Source organism: Rosa chinensis, chromosome 5 (assembly GCF_002994745.2).
Source record: "Rosa chinensis cultivar Old Blush chromosome 5, RchiOBHm-V2, whole genome shotgun sequence".
NCBI classification, from domain to species: domain Eukaryota; kingdom Viridiplantae; phylum Streptophyta; class Magnoliopsida; order Rosales; family Rosaceae; genus Rosa; species Rosa chinensis.
In genome coordinates, this window is record NC_037092.1 from 59,439,076 (window position 1) to 59,455,202 (window position 16,127).

Below are 16,127 nucleotides of genomic sequence, written 5' to 3' on the forward strand. Positions count from 1 at the left end.
TCAAGAGGCCTTCGATAGAATCAAGGCCTATCTTGCAAGCCCACCGGTCCTTGTTCCTCCAAGACTAGTGTAGAGGCTTCGATTGGCATTCTGTTAGCCCAAGATGACGAGGAAGGGGTAGAGCATGTTATCTTCTACCTTAGCAGAACATTAACAAATTGTGAGACCAGGTATACCCCAATGGAAAAGTTATGCTCAAAGCTATACTTTTCTGTATGCAAACTGCGCCATTACATGTTGTCTTTCACCACATGCATTATAGCTCAGACATACCTGGTCAACTATATTCTTTCGCGGCCTATACTCATAGCTAGGCAAATCGGTGCCGGCCCTTTCAGAGTTTTCCTTACAATACATTCCCCATAAGGCTGTTAAGGTCAGGCCATCACGGATTTTCTCGCGCACCATCCTATGTTGGAAGTGCCAGAAGTCTGAGACTTGGAGGTTGAGGCAGGTTCGTTGGACAGACCTAATCTGGTGTGTCTTCCTAAGTATGCTCACTTATACCAGGCAATAATCTCGCTGCAACCTTGGGTTATGTACTTTGATGGCTCCAGGACAGAGACAATGGCAAAACAGGAATTGTATTGGAAAATCCAGCTAGGGATCGCTTCTTGTATTCCTTCCAATTGGAGTTCCGGTGTATGAATAATTGGGCAGAATATGAGGCCCTTATTATAGCCTTAGAGGTGCTATTGGAACTGGGAGTCAAAGACGTGCAAGTCCTTGAAGATTCCCTTCTCGTCATCAACCAACTAAGGGAGAAGTTCAAATGCACAAGCTTTCTGCTCGCACCTTATCTAGACACAACATTAGAACTACTTGCCCAGTTTGATGATGCAGACCTTGAGCATATTCCTCAGGAATGCAACTTTGCTGCTAATAAGCTCACTCAAGTTGCCACAGGGATCACCCTGAAGGATGGGGTTCGCGAGCGATTGCTGAAGGTAGAGCGAAGAACCTTACCTTCTTAGATGGCTCTAGCAGACCCTCCAGATGACATCACAGTGGCGGTCTTGGATCCTATTGATGTGGATTGGCGTGCTCCTTTGATCAAATACCTTAAACACCCAGACTAATTCATAGATAAGAAAATTTTTACCTGGCACTCAACTATTTTCTGTGAAACAATGAGTTGCGCAGGCGAGGCAAAGATGGCATAGACTTTACATGTGTCTATGGTAGAGAGGCAAAACGCTTGATGAGAGAAGCTCATGTAGACATTTGCGACGCTCATCAGGCCAGACCTAAAATACGATGGTTAATCAGAAGACATTGCTATTACTGGCCAAGCATTCTGAAAGAATGTATCGCATTTGTGAAGGGTTGCCTAGACTGTCAAGCCCATGGCCTTTCCAGCACGTTCCAAACATTCTTATGCAGCCTATAATAAAGCCCTAGCCTCTGAGAGGCTGGGCACTAGACTTGATTGGGATGACCCACCCTCATTCATCCCTTTAGCATAAGTTCATCATTGTGGCCACCAACTTCTTCACGAAGTGGGTTGAGCCTAAGCCCTTGAAGGAAGCTTCTGCAACCACAATAAGGCAGTTCATTTTTCAAAATCTTATTCGCCGGTTTGATATCCTTAAAGTTTTGGTCTCGGACAGGGGGGCAGCTTTTATGAGTAGCGAGCTCATTCATTCCACCCCGTATTATGCCCAGTCTAATGGTCAAGCTGAGGCCAGCAACAAGATCATCACTACTCTCCTGAAGAAGATGCTTGCCGAGAACTCTCGTAAGTGGCATGAGATGCTTTATGAGACCTTTTGGGCATACTGCACGTCCAAGCGCAATCCTGAAGAAGATGCTTGCCGAGAACCCTCATAAGTGGTATGAGATGCTTTGTGAGACTCTTTAGGCGTACCGCACGTCCAAGTGCAATCCTACTGTCACAACACCCTATGCTCTGATGTTTGGCCATGATGCTATCTTGCCTCTGGAACTCAACGTCCATTCTTTACGAATACAAGAACAGCACCAACTCATTGGTGAGGACTACGTCCAGTCCATGTGGCTGGAACATGAAGATCTTAGCCAGAAGCGCTTAGAAGCCTTGGACAATTTAGTCATGGAAAAAAGAAGAGCGGCTCGCATCTATAACAAGCGTACACGTGGCAGCAACTACAAGGAGGGAGAATTGGTATGGAAGACTATCCTCTCATTAGGCTAGAAGATTGAGGGCCATGGCAAATGGACCCTCAGATGGGAGGGCCCTTACGTTATTCACAAGATCTTGAATAAAAGGGTTTTTCATCTCAAGGACTTAGATGGAGAAATTCATCGCAACCCCATCAATGGCAGGTAGTTGAAAATGTATTATCCTAGTGTTTGGGAGTTTGAGGACCCACCAGCTGTTCCTTCGCCGAGATTAGAGGGGCAAACTTAGTCTTCCCATGCTCGCTTACCTCCATTCGCTATCCCTGAGGCCCCACTCTATTATATTCGCCTCGCTTAGCAAGACTAGGGAGGCAACACTATACTACACTGGGCCTTTAATGTTTGTAATTTTTGAGTTATTTCAAACTCTAAGTGGCTTGCTGCATTGGGCCAAATTTTTGTAAAACAAATCAGATTAGTGGCCAGATTTATAAAGGCTAGAATTAAAAGAACTTATTTTTTACAATTCATTCAAGTTCATTTATTTGACAGAAGTGTTAAATAATAAAGTAAGGCCTATATCTGAGGCTTTATTGGATGCGAACAACATTACATTCAGAATACATAACATATTAAAGCAAAAGACAATTGTAATCATAAAGTGGCTTTGCTGCCAAGGGCAATACATTTGCGAAATTACAAGGTCAAGAGTGGCTAAAATATAAACATTTGGGTTTTCTGAATCTTCTTCAAGAGGAGGCAGCGAAGGAACTAAACTTCGGCTTTAGCCTCTGCACCCTCTTGAACCTTGACAACTATTATCATCTGTACGTGAAGTGTGGGAAAGACCATGCTTGAACCCATTTCCATTCCTTCTGCCAGTCCGTCATTGAGAGCACTCCTTTGCTGAGATTCTGCTAAGGAATGACTTCAAAATATCGCAGCCGCCAAGTTATCTTTCCATCAAGGGGACAAAACGAAAGTTCGATCCCCAGAGGTAGGGCCTCGAAGAAGAGCGGGTGACCCTTGGGGGTTTCCCACATTTCTATGGGTTGCTCAACATGAGGGATCCCAAAGAAGGCCTGTGCCCAGGAAATGATACTCCATGTATGAGCACCTCGTGTTCTTTAACATCTGGCAAAATCAGATATATTCTATCCAGACTTTTGTAAGCCAAAGACTTCGCAAAGGTAGCCCAGGGAGCGAAAGATTTGGCGAAGATTTTATCATCAAGAAGGTTCGAGCAGTTGACGGATACCTTCTTCCACCACCCTGTGTACGCCTTATCAACCCCATCAATGGGGTGCAGGTCGTCAACCCAAGAGGGCAGGCTCATCAAGGTAAGCACACTTTAGGGCAGACCGGTGCCTGCTTGGAGACCAGCCCTTCGCCACGAAGTGTAATAGTTGATGGAGTTTGTACATACCTCCACTATTATGGAGGATTTGCTATGTCACCAACCAAGAAGCTCCTCTTACTTGGGGACTTGTACATACCTCCACTATTATGGAGGATTTGCTATGTCACCAAGCATATGTGACACCCTCTTTAGGGGACCCACTATGTCACCAACCAAGAAGCTCCTCTTACTTGGGGACTTGTACATACCTCCACTATTATGGAGGATTTGCTATGTCACCAAGCATATGTGACACCCTCTTTGGGGGACCCACAAGTCATGGTGGGACCCAACCGTGACATGCATCCCGTAGCCTATTGTTCAAGCTACGCCACAGTAGTCGGAAGAGGCCAATACCTCGTCAGGAAGCCACCTTCCCAGCCTTGCCAAGTTGCCTCCATAATGAGCCTTTATGCCCTACAATAGGACTTTAGCATCCCACATTAGAAAACTTGTAAAGGAAAGTGGCTCCCTTCCTTATAAAAATGGACTACTCCTCCCACTTACAAGATCATCCCATTACACACTTTGCTAATCCCTTTGTGCCGCAAGGCCCAAACTCATATAGTGCAACACTTCAAGTGGACGTAGTTTCCCTCTAAGGCGGGAGACGAACCACTATACATCTTGTCTTCTCTCTCTCTCTCTCTCTTATTCTCTCTTTCTTTAATGTTAATTAGAGCCTTTGGTTTCTAACATTAACAGAGTTGTAGAGGAGGAAGGATATCATCTGTGCCAATCCAAGTTGGCGAGAGAAATGGTTAGGAGCGTAAAGCTTGTAACTCGATTCATCCACTGCTAGCCTTATTTTGGAACAAGAAATGGCACGGCAGAAGGCCAAGAAGGCTCTCTCACTATGATTTTAACCATGGGGTAGTCCATTTTTGAGCTTAGAGCCTAGGAGGCTCTCTTTACTGTATGGTGATATTTTCTTCCCCATATCCTACTGTTATTTGACTAGCGAGACTAGTCCAATTTTGTTTAACCAGTGGGGCTGGTCTTATTTTCTTGAGTATCAGAGTTTGAGCTAGTCTTCTTATTTGATTATTTTTGACTAGTAGGGCTAGTCGGTTTTCATGAGCTGAGCATCATCTGGATTATATTTCCTAAATGTTGATGCATTGGGTTTTTAAAGGAAAACTATGTGGGAAAGTATAAATTCTCAATTTTTATTTCAGTTATTACAAGCATTTATATTTGTCCACTCACGCTAACGTTTTTATGTGTTTTCCTCCTGGGCCATTCGGTTTCAAATGCCTAGTTTGCAGAGTAGCTAGTTCGGCAAAGTAGGTTTCGAGGCATAACATCAGCTACTGTTGTTTTCCATATTGTAGGTTATTTATTTAACCTACTTGTATCTTGAATTCTTTTCCTCTTTTAGATTGCTCTGGTAACCTGTAAGACAATTATTATAGATTACTTGTGGATTTGGAACATGTGTATTTCAAATTTCATTTGTTTATTATGGAGTTGTTGTGATCTGGGGAGCAAGGTGACTCCAGGAGAATAAGGTTGATTTATTAGAAGTGTGGATGTATTTGCTACAGGTTTTGGGTAGTCCATTTTTAAGGTGACTGTCAAATTTTCAGTAGAGTTATTCCTAAAGTGGGCCCCACAGGGCCACCTCGGATTTCAGGGTGAAATTCGGGGCAGGTCCTGTCAACCAGACTATTGAATTGTGTTGTAAAGTTAAGTTTTTGGAACTTAGATTATGTTGTTGTGATCTTTGAGTTAAAAATCTTGTTTACAGATTTGATGTTTGGGTAGTTCACTTTTAGGGAAAGTTTCGCCAAATTTTTGATAAAATTCCTCCTAACGTGAGCCTCACAAGACCACTTTGGAATTCAGGGTGAAATTCGTGGCAGGTTCTGTCATTTTGCCTAACCCTCTTTATATACAGGTTAGTCATTTGAGAAAATATTCATTTACCCAAATTTGAGCTACACTAACCCCATTTACCCAAACATCTTATAGAATTCCCACTTACCTAATAAATTACATATGTATTGCCCTAATACATAATTAAGTTATTTTTTATTGTTTTTTGTTTATTTTTGGGTATAATTTTACCATCTCTCCCTTTGTCACTTAGAGAGAGACTTCGCCAGCCATCGAACTCCGGTCGCTGGAATCAGGGGACTGACCGAGGGACTCCTATCACCGGAATCCGGTGACTGGAGTCCGGCGTCCAGTTTTATTGCTCCTAATAATACCTAATAAACTTTTTATTACCCCTCAATAATACCCAATAAACTTTGTATTGCCCCCCAAAATTTATTAGGTTTTATTGGGGGTAATTAAAGTCTCCGGCGACGTCTTTGGGAACCTCTGGCCGGTGACTGGTGATAGGATTCCGGCGGCCAATAAATTTTTTATTGTTCCCCAATAATACCCAATAAAATTTTTACTATACCCCAATAAACTTTTTATGGCCCCCAATAAAAATTTATTGGGTTTTATTGGAGGTAATAAAAGTCTCTAGCGACCTCTTTGGGAACCTCCAGCAGGTGAATGGTGACCGGATTACAGTGGCCAATAAACTTTTTATTGTCCCCCAATAAAATTTTTACTGACCCCCAATAAACTTTGTATTGCGCCCCCCCCCCCCCCCCCCCCCCCAATAATACTCAATAAACTTTTTATTGCCTCCCAATAATCTTTATTGGACCCCAATAAAAATTTATTGGGTTTTATTGGGGGTAATAAAAATCTCCGGCAACCTCAAGCCAGTCACCGGATTCCAGCGAAGTCTCTAATGACTTTTTAATTATTTGGAGCACAAACTTGTCTTTTTACATTTAAATGGGGTATGTGCGCAAACAAATCTTTTAGTGGGGTAAATGCGCATTTGTTGGGCCGAAATTGGGTAAATGGTCAAGAACCCTAGTCATTTCACCTAAAGCTGGATTCTACCTCATAATAATGTTATCTTATGTGAATCTTTGTCATTAAAGATTCCAAATCAGTCTTGAATTCCTTAATTAATTAGGAATCCGAGAGACATTGCATCTCATTAATTGATTAGTTGGGCCACATTTTTTTTTGGACTAATTTTAGTTTACTCCCTTAAGATTTGGGTCCAACATCATGTTAGTCCATGTGGTTTCAATTTAATCAGTAACACCCCAAACTCTAATTTCATCAGCCGTGTCCAATTGCACTCAGTCCATCTAAAATGGACGTCAATTCTAACAATGGGGCCCTTTTTAAGGGCTAAAATAGTCATTTCCATAAAATATATATATATATATATATTTTTTTTTTTTTTTAAAAAGCACCATGACATAAGAACTTATCTTCTTCTTCTTCTTCTTCTTCCATCTCCTTCTACAACTCTTCGTTCTTCTCCACTCCAGTCGCCATCCTATTTGAAAGGTGTTAAGTTTCTTATTTCAACAATACAATTTCCTTTAACAAAAGCCATGAATCTAAACAATTCAATCCCACAACGCTATTCTGAGCCAAAAACATACAATCTAAGATATGGTTCCTGAAACCAACTCTATCAAATCCAATTCTTGATGTGAAAAAAAAAAAGAAAAAAAAAACACAGAATATATGAACTCGTAAAAAGGGTGCTCCAAGTTATTGAAATCTTGTTTATACCACTGATGGTCGATCTGACCAGCAACAGACCCAACAGTGAAATCAACGCAACCATCTTCTTGATCAACTGGGTCTTGTTCTTGCCTCACAATTTGCTGTTGTGATGTCAGCAAGCGATTGAGGCCATCAACAACCAAAAAGAAGCTCTGGTATAGGTCTTGATCGGCCATTGGAAGATCATTGAGCATAGGGATGTCACCTATCTTGATCGAATTGATAATAACCCTTCTTCAAAAGCCTGCAGTAGCTGGACCATGTGCTCCCTGACAATCACTGAGTAATCGAGATACTCCTTGAGTAGTATTTGACTGCAACGAAAACCATCAGCGTCGTATTCTGGTTGAATCCGATCATTTGGGCATCAAGAAACGCACCCACCTTTAGACCTAAGAAGATCTGCAACCCGAAGGCTGGTGTGGCTGACCCAAAACTCCAGCAATCGGAGCCGGCGCCGAAGTTTCATCAGCCTCCAAGAAAGACAAGTTAAAAAACCGATCGATGGTGTGTATGATCATCGACCCATTGTCCAAAAAGAAATTCGGGTCAACCAAAACATCATTGATTGACGAATAGCCTTTTGAAGCCGGAGATGAAGTCAAAATCAGTGTGTAATTCGGGAGAATAATTTGGATTTGTGAAGAAGACATGTCTAAACTGAGAGAGAGAAGAGTGGAGAAGAGGAGGATGTACGACGAGTGGTAGAGGGAGACTAAAGAACAAAAAGATGTTTTTTTTTTGTCGTGGGTTTTTATATATATTGAAATTACCATTTTAGCCCTTAAAAAGGGCCCCACTGTTAGAATTGACGTCCAATTTAGATTGACTGAGTGAAATTGGACACGGCTGATGAAATTAGAGAGTTTAGGGGTGTTACTAATTAAATTGAAACCATAAGGACTAACATAATGTTGGACCCAAACCTCAAAGGCGTAAACTGAAATTAGTCCTTTTTTTTTTTTGAGAATGAAAAAAATTCTAAAAAAAAAAACCTTTTATTCCAAGATAACCAAGATTACATAAAACAGGAATGACCAGTGGTGGACATAAGTTCCCCACTCTCCTCATTAAGAAAAACCTTTGTTACGAGTCCGTCATCCAGAATAATACCACTTTTGAGAGTACGATAAATTCCTGCAGCCAACATTACGAAAAGCCACTTCCCCTTCATCAACACTGTGTCCCAAACCAACCAAGCCACGTGCAAGAGCAAGTCACTACCATATTGACAATAAGAAAACACCGAGTAAAACATGTAGTCCCCAGAAATAACTCTATATCAACGGCACTTCATCCACACTGACCCAGGAGTCAAAGTACATCCTCACAGCCAACCTTAAGAAGAAAATTACTCCCTTCGACACCGGCCATGACCCAAAACTACTAGACCACGTGCAAAAGTTTCTCCCCATTACTTTGACCACAAAAAAGTAAATTGAATTCCTGGGAATGACACGACACAACCACCATACTAAGACTCCAAAATCCTAGCTCGAAAGAGTAGGGACTTATTAGAATAAGCCAAGAAACTAAACCAAAAAATAAAACCCTGAAAGAAGACCAATAATACCTACCACGACCAACTATCCTCTCCAAGACCGCCGCCTCCATCTGCTCGATGGCCACCATCATCCCGTTGCAAGAGCATTGGGTGTTATTAAAACAGGACCACCGCCCTCTTCAACATAGCAACTTGATGCCAACCCAGCCACCAATGATCACCCATCCAAAACCCCTAAACACCAATTCAGCCACATAACTCAGCTTCAGATCTCGAACCCACAAGGTCTCCAGCCATCGCCATCTTCCAGAACCACCACTGTATAGCCTCCTTAAGCTCGAAACCATCGACCACCACCTACCCAAATGTATTGCTCCATCTCCTTGCGGTTCCACCACGTAATACCACTACATCGAATCGGGTCAAACCTAACCAGATCGCAACACCATCTCTAAATTGCAAACATGGCATCCCAATCAATGGCATGTGACCATGTTAGAATAGCCAGTCCCCAGTTCAGAGTAGCCCCGCTCTATCTAGCCATCAGAAAAACCCACATTGCCTTTAGAGGAGAAAAACGAAACATGCCTGTAAAGGGTAACCGACCATAGCAAATATGACCCCAAGAAAGCCACACAATAGACGATCCAGATATCCGTCCGACTGCACCTGCCACACACCGACAAGGCATTGCGTCGTCGATGATGCGGGGAGGCCACATATATTGGCACACTATTATTCAAACATTATCATCCATGGACTTGTTAATTTGGGCTCAAACAACTATCATATGGAAGATGGATTAGATCAGCAAATGTTTATATGTCATACTTAAGCTTTTGGCTTATTGATCAATTTTTTTTTTTTTTTTTTTTTGTAAGAATTAGATATCTAATAATTACAACCTTCACTTTTCATTGGACTTGCACTGACTTTCTTCACCCAATTTGGTGACTAGAGTTTCTCTTAGGATTACTAGACCCAAGTGAATTACAACAGAGGGAACTGGCTTCAATATTTCTACTCATTTAGAAATTACAGGAAAAAATAAAAAAATTTAACAGCGAGGCACCTTTACCAACCAAATATGCATATGCAAAAATTATATTTTAAAGAGATAGATATCTAGTCACCTTCGCTTCTCGTTCAACATACACATACTTTCTTCAAGCAACTTAGTGACTAGAGCTTGTTTTAGAATTTCGAGAGTGAACTACAATATAGAGGGAAGTGGCTTCAGTTTCTCTATTCACTTAAAAATAAAAAATTTACAAAAATAAATAGGGAGGCAATTTTACCGAGGCAGTTGTCATCTGCAAGATGCTTCCATCAAATTTTTATGGTATTTTATTTTTTGAACAATTAAATATCTAATTACTTTCACTTCTCAACATAACCGTAACAGAGTCGATATTCGAAATCGGATAAAGAGAGAGAGAATGATGAATTAGGAATAAGGTTTAATAGCACAACGGCTGTAGAGGATGAAAGTTTCTCTCTCCTAAATTTTTGTTCTTCAATTCAATTGCTGGGGCCATGAAATCAGTAACAAATTAGCGCGTGACACCATAAGACAATGCACTGCATTTTTTGAGTCAACATATCTAAAACAAACTAATTATTTATTTGGTGAGAATCTTGAGTTTTATGTTCTTGTTGTTTGAAAGTCGTTTCTAGTTTTGTAGATTTGATTTGTATGAAATTCAACAAAGATGAGGAAAACGGATATCAGGATACTATGATGACATGAGCCTTAATTTGATCCCATAATTAAGATGCCCTTTCTATGCTTAACGTAAAGTACCCAATAATCACCATCACCGGCGTCAACTTGTCAAGCACTATTACTGAGGTATTGCATGCCTTGGTATTATCAACCTCAATCCTCAATATTGTGCTCACTATCATAGTCTAATAGTATAAGTATTTCTTTTATAAGTGAGAAGTTTTGAGTTCGATTAAAGAAAATATGTAAACTTAGGAAATGATTCAGAGCACCGACATACATTTGAACTAACATGAATGAATAGTTGAATAACATCAAGTGCAAGTTTTTGTTATTAAAACAAAAGTTAACTATAAATATTAAAAACTGAGATCACCAGCCTAACAGGTGCTGAATCATTTGCACTGTCGGTGCATAACCTACCACGAGGATTGATCTTCACAACTGCATCTTAACTCTCTTGTTTAGTCGACTGATGATTGTGGCGACTTGTGAGTGGATCTCAATCGAGATTACGGACATGGGCAAATATTACTGATCACTAGAGTTACAACCGTGATAACACTGCGTCTATAAACCTAAATTACGGACGAAAAATGCAAATGATGACTACATATCCATCAGTGAGAGGATCTTGATTGCAAAAAACATGCAGAAACTAGTCAAAATATACCTATATCATAATATAGTCCCATCTGGCTATTAGTATTATCGCGGGCTATTACTAGCTCTTTTTGTTAATTTGCTTATTCCTTTCTATATATGTTGATTACAGTTTTGACCAAGTGATATTGGCCGGACATGGATATTAAAATGATAGTGGTACGTAGTCTTTTATTGCTAGCTTCCCATCTGGCCAAACAACTCTATACATCAGCTACCAACTTGACTATTGCATCTCATCCCATTTATTTTCCTCTCTTCTTATATAATAAACCGATTTATATACCAAATTTTGATATCAGGAACCATGATTTTTCTCTGGTTCTTCATCTTAGTTTGCCTAAATTCAAGCCATGCTCAACAGTACTATGACCAATCCGAGTGTCCTTCCAATATCAGCTACCCCGGTTCTAGATACACTTGCAATATATTCCAGAATTCATGCAGCACCTATGTGGTATACAGAGCCAACCAACATTTCCAGACTATTGCAAATATCTCAGACTAGTTTCACATGGAGTATGATGTGCTCAAACCAGGTAGAGAAGTTCTCATCCCATCAACTGTTCTTGCTCAGGTCAATATTTTCAGGCAAGTTTCAGCTACATGGTGTCCGAAAAGACATCATACTCCGAGATAGCTTGCGGAGTTTTTGAAGGCCTACTAAGTCCTCTACACTTACCGAGGAAAACTCAGTTCAAGTCATCAACGTTGGTGCTAAGCTTCATGTGCCTCTAAGATGTGCTTGTCCTGATAACTTGGCTAGAAAGAAAGGAGTGAAGTATCTTGTGACATACACTTTTTTTTTTTTTTTTGAAAAGGGGTTTGGAACCTAGCCTAGCTAGGAGGCTCAGCCCCATGCCCGTTATTTATATTAAGATTTAAAGGATGCATCGGGGGGGGACAGAAAACCTGAATCCCGTGCTACATTAGAAACAAGACAATAATCCTCATAGAGCACATTCTGAATAATAGCAAGTGTCTCTTCTAACCAAATATCATCCACGGACAAGCTAGCAAGGTGTGCTAATCTATGAGCAACACCATTTACTTCACGAAAAATATGGGAGGAAATCTTCTGTCCCCAATTGCCCTATCCCCACCTTGTCCCTTCATTTTGATTGGTTGACAAAGATTAAAAAATGAAACAAAATGAAACAAAGTGGAACAAAGTTTAAGATAAGCATTTTTTAATCTTTGTCAACCAATCAAAATGAAGGGACAGGGTGGGGATAGGGCAATTGGGACAAAGGATTTGAAGCAGAAAAATATGTCTAATCTGTAGGGAATGGCTTGTGGTTTGGCGGCCTGGTTTTGACGGCAAACTTGGGAGCACTTTCTGAGCGTCTGTGGTAGTTCTTCTGTGCAAGGATGGTACGATCCGGCGGCGGCGTTAATGGACGTCTAGGCGACGGTGCAGCTTGCGGCGATCGGGGCTGGGCGTTGGATCTGCAGTGGCTTGGTGCTCGAGGCGGTGCTGGCTTGTAACGAAGATTGACAGTGCGGCTCATGGCGGGGCTGGTTCACGACGGGGATCGTGGCGAGGTTGGTTCATGGCGGGGTTGCAGAGGCGGTTGCAGACGTGGTGGAAGGGTGACTGGGCTTGGGTCAACCCTGGATTGCTGGACCTTGAGTGGGGCCCTTCTCTGTTGGGCTGCCCATTGGGCTTTTATTTAGGCTAGGGTTGTTTTAGCCCTAAGAATTTTCTATGTTTTTAGCTTTGTCTATTTACAATAAGGTTCCGTTTTCAGGGATAGTCCAGCCACCTTTGTGCATTTAGTTTTCTGCATTTAGTCTGGTCCAGTCAACTTAATTCTTAGTGGATCTAGGTGTACACCAATTGTGGTCTCTAGGCAGCTAGGTTTATTGGTTAAAGAGTTAGGTTGGAAGGGCCGGATCTTTCTAGCGCCTCCGGTGTAGTACCAAAGTGGGATTCCCGCTATGTCTACGTACTCCTTGTACAATGAGTGGGTCTATTTTCTATGTACCATTGTGGGTACTACCACTATCTTCTTGTCTGTCTATAGATGACAGCGGAAGGGTATGTAATGGCCTATTCTGACTTGTGATGAATATATATTCGCCCTACTGGCTTGATTATTCAAAAAAAAAAAAATGCCACACATATAATGCTTACAGTCATCTAAAATCCTCCCCACAGGAGACAAATCAGAGCTATTATTAGCTAAAGCACTTACCAACAAAGAGCAGTCACTCTCCAAGTCAACTTCAGTCCATCCCTGGTGAATGGCTGGCAGTAACGCAGCTCTACAAGCTTCAGCTTCCATGTGAATTGCAGAGCACGCATGGGAGAAGGGCCTTGCCAGCGCTGCCACAAATCCCCAAACTCGTCTCTAACAATCACACCAACACCTCCCTGCCGCAACTCCTCTTTGAAGGCACCATCAATGTTTACGTTGAGTCGCCCACTAGGGGGGCATCTTCAATGCTCCTTAGGTCGTTGCCTTTGCTCCCCTTCACTACTATGCACCTTTTGATACTCATGTAACCACCGACTAGCCCAAGAGGCCATATGCATTGGATTATAGTCCCAGCCTTTCCAAACCATGTTATTTCTTTCAACCTAAATGACCCATAAATTGATAAAGAACAAATCAGTTTGGCTTTTCCCAAAATGGGAGATGACGTCCAGCACCCATTCTAGAATATTATCACCACAAAAGCTCTTGGATTTTAGCTTGAGCTCAGTAGCTTGCCAAAAACACTCAAGGGCTTTGCAATTCCTGAATATGTGTATGACTTCGCTCTCCATATCACAATTACAAACCAAACAATTAAGGTCATCAAGGGGTACCTTTTTAGCCAATACAATACGTGTGGGGATAATCCCATGTAGCAATCTCCAAACAAAAGTTTTCACTTTGGGTGGAACGTTAGCACCCCACACCTCCTTCCAACACCATGTAGGCTGATTTGACGTCGATGCATGCACATCTCGTCGTTCATAAGCCACAACAATTCTGTACCTACTCTTCACACTATACTCCCCCTTCTTGTCAAATAGCCAAAGCACTCTGTCATCAACTTGCCTTAAAATGAGAGGTATGCTTAGAATCAAATCTGACTCCATTTCGGTAAACAGCTCGTCAACCACCACATTAAGCCAGTCCTCGTTCTCGGCATCAATAATATCATCCACACGCCACTCCTCAGTACCCTCTACAGGTTGAGAAAAAGGTTTGAAAGAGAATGGCAGTGGTAACCACGGGTCTCTCCATAAACTCACTTTTGTACCATCCCCAATTTGAAACCTGAGTCCCCATCCAAGAATCGATCTCCTTTCCAACAAGAATACTGCGCCAGGTAAAAGACATATTTTTCATAGGAGCAGCCTTCATAAATCACAATTGGGAAGTACTTTGCCTTGAAAATTCTAGCTGCCAATGAATCCGGATTGGTGATGAACCTCCAACCCTTCGCAAGAAGTGCTAGGTTGAAAAGTATCAGATTTCGAAACCCTAACCCACCTTCCTCCTTCAGAATGCATAGCTTCTCCCAAGCCAACCAATGAATTTTATGAGTCTCACCCTTATCCCCCAACCAAAATTTGGCCACGAGTTGATGAATATCACGACATAATTGCTTCAGAATTTCAAATCAGCTCATCACATAAGTAGGGATGGATTGTATCACCAATTTCAGAAAGACTTCTTTACCTGCTGGGCTTAATGTTTTCTCCCTCCAACCTTGCAGACGCTTCTGGACTTTCTCCTTCAAATACCCAAATGCTTCAATCTTGGAATAACTGACGTCCATTGGCAAACCCAAATATTTCTCATGTTTATCCACTTGCACAACCCCTAAAAGATCTTACATAAGTTCTTGTTTATCCATTTGCACATTTTTACTAAAAGCAATATATAGAACTCTTGTCATAGTTAACCTTTTGCCCTGAAACACGTTCATATTGTTGGAGAATATTCCTCAACTCCAAACATTCCTGCTCTTCTGCTTTGAAAAAAAATAAAAGAATCATCTGCAAAAATTAGGTGATTAATGCTAGGAGCACCTAAACAAATCCTTGCACCATGTAACCTCCCTTCCTCCTCCGACTTGGACAATAAATGTGAGAGAACTTCTACGCAAAAGAGGAACAAATATGGGGAGATTGCGTCACCTTGTCTCAAGCCTCTTGAAAGAACAACCTGCCCTCTAGGTTCCCATTAAGAATGAAAGAATAGGAGACAGTACAAACACATCGCAGAATCCAAGAAACCCAAACAGAGCTGAAGCCCATACGAACCATGACAGCCTCAAGGAACCACCAATCCACCGGATTGTATGTTTTGCTCATATCAAGTTTAAGAGCTCCAAAGCCTACCTTTCTACTCCTTCGTTTTTTTCAGAAAATGTGCAATCTCATAAGCTACCAATGAGTTATCCGAAATTAATCTTCCGGGAACAAAGGCTTTGGAAGGGAGAAATAAAATTCGGCAAGAAAGGCTTCAATCTATTGGCTAGGACTTTTGAGCCAATTTTATATAGCACATTACACAAACTTATGGGCCGTAATTGTCCCATAGATTGAGGATTTTTTTACCTTAGGCACTAATGTGACATGCATACTATTCAATAGCCGCATCTCATCATTTGAACCCATAAAACTCCTCACTGCCCTTACGACATCTCCACCCACCAAGTCCCAGAACTTCTGATAAAACCCTGTTGAAAAGCCATCCGGACCGGGTGCCTTTAAAGGGTGCATTTGCTTGAGTGCCCTATACACTTCCTATTCTGAAAACTCTTGCGTCAACTTTTCATTCATACCATCAGTAATCACACGTTGTACAACACTCACTGCAACACTTACCTCCGAACTGAGACTAGAACAAGAAAAAAGCTCTCTAAAGTACCGCAACACAATGCCCTCTAGTTCCTCATCAGCAGTACACCATCGACCCCCTTTGTCAATCAAACCCTTTATGAGATTTTTCTTTCGTCTATTACTTGCTCTTTGATGGAAAAAACTTTGTGTTTAAATCACCATCTTGGAGCCAAAAAACTTTTGATCGTTGCCTCCAAAAGCTCTCCTCCTTCATCAATAAGTCGTTTAGTCTAGCTTCAAGGAAACTCCGTTCCTCACTAGGATCAGGAGCTGAGAAAGAACAAACAAA